We start from the raw sequence: 4,707 nt of genomic DNA on the forward strand, positions 1-4,707 counted from the left end.
CCTCTAAAAAGGCCACTCCTCCTAATCCTTTTCAAATAGTTCCACCCTCTGATAACTAAGCATTCAAATATATGAGCCTTTGAGGGGGCATGCTTCTTCAAACGACACCTGCCATGGTGCATTTCACAACAACAACAAAATCAAGTATGTCAGAGTCTCAGTGTCCTGGTCTGAGAACATGAGAGGCTAACAACGCCTCTATCTTAGGGCGGTTCTAACTGTTGCATGAAATGCTGCATGGTGCCTACAACAGTCCCGGCGACAGATTATCCCTTTGAGACATTTTAGCTTTTTACTGCTTTCGTTTAAAGTGAATGCATCACACACATAAATATTTAATAACTAAAACAACGAAAATAAATGCAGCCTTTCTGAACAAAACAGTCGACTATTAGTACAGCCCAAATCAATCCAATGAGGTTTACTTCGAGAAAGATATGGATAAAGACTGAGAAAGGCACTGCTTAGGCAAAGCACAGCTCTTCACTGCAGACTCATCCATCTCCGTAGGCCTTCCCTTTAGTTTCATGCTTGTCTGATTCTCTCCCGATTGCTTACCCCCTCTGGAATGAATTAAGATTACAATGTGACATGATACATCTAGAAATACAGTTAATTCTGACAACCTCTGAATTTGGGAAATACAATACCCAAGTGGCTTTTTTCCCTTTCACTGAGGGCCATCAATTTGTCTTTGGATTGTAGAGCCAGATGAAAAAAGGAAAACAAGATGTAAGAAAGATACACTGAATTGACATTAGGTTTCCAGTTCCTACTAGTTAACATTAGATCTCTACTTTGATGTCTTTCCTTACTTCAGTTCCCTCCAGGAGAGAATGCTGCACTAAAAAAGCAAGTCCTTCAAAGAATAAAGCTGGAAAAACAAGCAGGTTAATCTCAATTTTCCAGAGCAGACTCTACCTGTGAAACCATATAGTATAGGAGAAAAAGACAGACTTAATTTATAGAGTTGAAATTGGTCAAATAATTGCATTTCTGAAAATTAAGTTTTCACCTATAAATCAGGTTGAGTAGTAATTTACTTCAGAAATTTAGTGGATGGGTTAAATAAAATATCCTTAGCAGTAAGTATATAAAGCAGGTATTTATTAAGTTTTAGCATATAGTAATTCTCGCAGTAGCAGCCTTAAGAGTTGAGTGGTTTTGTTGGCCACAGCAGCCATCTTCTAGTAACTCTTGAACCTGACAAACACAAAGGGAAAGAGGAGGAGCACTCGCTGTATATTCTTTATGCCTTCTAGGAAATATGGAGTTGTTCATTTTGGCCACATGTGAATCTGCAAAAAGAGTGATATGGTAGATATCAAGGGTATGGGCACTGTTCCAAAAGGAATGTCTCATAAGTGTGCTACCATGACAAAACTGGAAGAGTATACAGTCTAACACACATCATGCTGTGGTCATCATTGCAAGCAAGCAAGTAAATTAAGGGCTAGATTGTTGTCAAGAGAACTAATGTGCGGACTGAGCATGTCAAGTGCTCTAAAGGCAAAAGCAGCTTTCTGAAAGAGGTGAAGGAACATGATCAGAAGAAAGAGGAAGCCAAAGGGAAGGGTGCTTGAGTTCAGCAGAAGTGTCAGCCTGCTCACCCAGGAAAGCCCACTTTGTAAGAACTGATGGGAAGGAGCCTGAACAGCTAGAGCCCATTGCATATGAACTCAAGGTTGAATGCACAAAATAGCTAGCAGATAGATAGATAGATAGATAGATAGATAGATAGATAGATAGATAGATAGGACCTAGACTGTAAGAAACAAAACAACAACAGCGACAATAAAAACCAAACCAAACAAACCACCTCTACCAATGACAACAAAGACTTGAGTGGTTTTATTGGCTTTCAGGGAGACTCTGAAAGCTCTTGAAGTTTTATTAACATCTGTATGAGAAGGTGCCTCCTAATCATGTGCTTGCCAGTGACAAAAACCTCATCTCTACTTTCTCGTTGACTTGGTTTACATGGCTGCCCACATAAATGTGCATTTAAAGGAGAAGCGGTCCGCCTAGGTAGATGTGGAATTCTGCACTAAATGTAGACTTCACCTCACGTAGGCTGCCCTTGACCACAAGGAAATGAATTAATTTCACATTTCTAATGTATGTTTTTCACAGCTAACAATCAGACTTCAATGGTAAGTATCAAAGTCTGCACCAGCTTTGCACTGGGTTAGAGCTCTGTACAGGTTGCCTGCTGGTGGGTTCAGAATTGCTTTGTCTGTTTTTTTTGAGGTCTCTGCTCATGGTGTTTTCATTATTTTCTACCACTTTCCTGTGCCTGCCTTAGCCACCCTACCACACAGTCTATTCCTTTCATCTGTCATCCTCAGCCCACTTAATAAATCAAGTCAGATTCCCATAACTTTGAGCCAGCTACTAGACAATGGCAATAGTCAGAGGCCTTCCAAGAAATGTGGCTGAGAGGTCAAACATGTGGCCAGAGCCACATGCGGAGGGACTTAGAGCCAGTGATCTGTCAATGATGAGCTGCAGTGCCTCCTAGAAATGTACTTCTATTACATTTTGGTTTTATTATTAGGAAATAAAGGAGAGCAAATGCCAAAAATAATTTAAAAATCATTGTGTTAAATCCGCTTAAACCACTGTAAGAAATTCTTTGTGGTGTTCAGGAAAGCTCTCCTCTCATCTGGAAAAGATCATCCTGAGTGAGCTATCCCAAAAGCAGAAAGATGCACACGGTATATACTCACTCATATAGACATATAATATACGATAAACCTACTAAAATCTGTATACTTAAAGAAACTAATCAAGAGGGAGGACTCTTGCTAAAATGCTTAATTCCTATCCAGAAAGGCAAAGAGGATGGACATCAGAAGAAGGAGAAAAGAGGGAACAAACTAGAAACCCGCCACAGAGGGCCTCTGAAAAGCTCTGCCCTGTAGACTATCAATGCAGATGCTGAGACTTATGGGCAACCTTTGGGTAGAGTGCAGGGAATCTTAGGAAAGAAGTGGGAAACAATAAGATCTGGAGACGACAGGAACTCCACAAGGAGAGCAACAGAACCAAAAAATCTGAGCACAGGGGTCTTTCCTGAGACTGCTATTCCAACCAAGGATTATGCATGGAGATAACCTAAGACCCATGCACAGATGTAGCCCATGGCAGTTCTGTATCCGAGTGGGTTCCATTGTAATAGGAACAGGGACTGTCTCTGACATGAACTGATTGGCCTGCTCTTTAATTACCTCCTCCTGGGGGGAAGCAACATTACCAGGCCAAAGAAGAAGACAATGCAGCTACTCCTGATGAGACCTAATTGACTAGGATCAGAAGGAAGGAAAAGAAGTCCTCTACTATCAGTGGACTTGGGGAGGGGCATGCATGCAGAAGGTGGAAGAAGGGAGGAAGAAGGGAGGGATTGGGATGGGAGGAGGGAGGGAACCACGGGGGGGATACAAAGTGAATGAAATGTAATTAATAAAAAAAAAAAGAAATTCTTTAAGGCAGCATTTCTTAATTTGGTCAGGGATTATGTGGCTTTTGCAATGATATTTATTTTCCAATATGAATATTTAAAAAAGAAAACTCTGGACCTGGAGAATTGTCTCATCAGTTAAGAGCACTGGTTGGTCTTCCAGGGGTCCTGGGTTTGATTCTCTGCTCTCAAATGGCAATTGGCATAGGTAACTCTGGTTCCAGGGAATATGGTGTTCTCCTCTGGCCACTGTCGCACCAGGCATTCACACAGTAAACAGTAAACACACATGCAGGGAAAGCACCCATACACACAAAAACACAACAATACAATGATTTTAAAAACCAGAACTCTGACAAAAAATATTGGATGTTGTTGGCATGTGGATTGGAGTATTTACCCTCTCTAGTCCATGTAATTGCTTATGTGATTGCTATGTTGTGCAGGAATGTTTTCATATTGCAACAGGAGTATAGAGGGAAGTGCTTCGTTTTCTTGAATCTCTTTTCCTTTAGTAATACACGATCATTTTATTGAGAGTTGCAGGAGAGGTTCTGTGCTAATAGTTGCCAATAAGCATCTTATTTGGCAAAAGTATGCAACCTTTTCAGGGGAGCAATGGTGATCCCTGTTTGCAAGCACTGTCAGTGTTTAGATCTCTATCTTTTGTAGGATTATTTTAGCACAACCTTCAGATACATACTGATCAAAACGAACTGAAGCCATGAAGAGAACACTCTAGAAAGTATGTGATACATTTTGTGTCAGAATGTTCCACTAGTAAGACATCAGCCCTGGGTAGGCATATTCTTCATTGTAGAACATCATTTTTACATTGTAAGTTGAAACTTTCCTCTATAAACCAGACGGTAATAGAACACAGTGAAGGAAACTACAGTATTCTATGTAGTGGGACCATGTGCACACGTACATACTGATTAGGACATATAAAAGGTGGGAAAAGGTGATTCAAGTTGACCAGCCAGGACAAAGGCACATAAACAAAAACCAATATTCTCTAGATTCTAGAGTCCAGGATATGATATTTCTAGACTATATAAAAATACATTTTCAGGTACTAGTGTGTAAGAAGATGAAAAAAATAAAATAATCCTGCTACTGAATTTAGACAATGAAGCTTAGTTTGGAAGAAGGCAGTCTATATATATTCTTAAACAAATAAACAAAAAGGGCCAATGTGAGATCTTATCTATGTAGAAGTTGAAAAGTATATGATGTGTTCCTTT

At 40.0% G+C, this 4,707-nt stretch overlaps 1 pseudogene; it reads left to right on the top strand.

The window, feature by feature from the left end:
* Positions 1-1,194: 1,194 nt before the first annotated feature.
* On the top strand, positions 1,195-1,702 carry LOC132652881 (large ribosomal subunit protein eL21-like; annotated as a pseudogene).
* The last annotated feature ends 3,005 nt before the right edge of the window (positions 1,703-4,707 follow it).

Source organism: Meriones unguiculatus, chromosome 3 (genome assembly GCF_030254825.1).
Source record: "Meriones unguiculatus strain TT.TT164.6M chromosome 3, Bangor_MerUng_6.1, whole genome shotgun sequence".
In the NCBI taxonomy this organism is placed as follows: Eukaryota; Metazoa; Chordata; class Mammalia; order Rodentia; family Muridae; genus Meriones; species Meriones unguiculatus.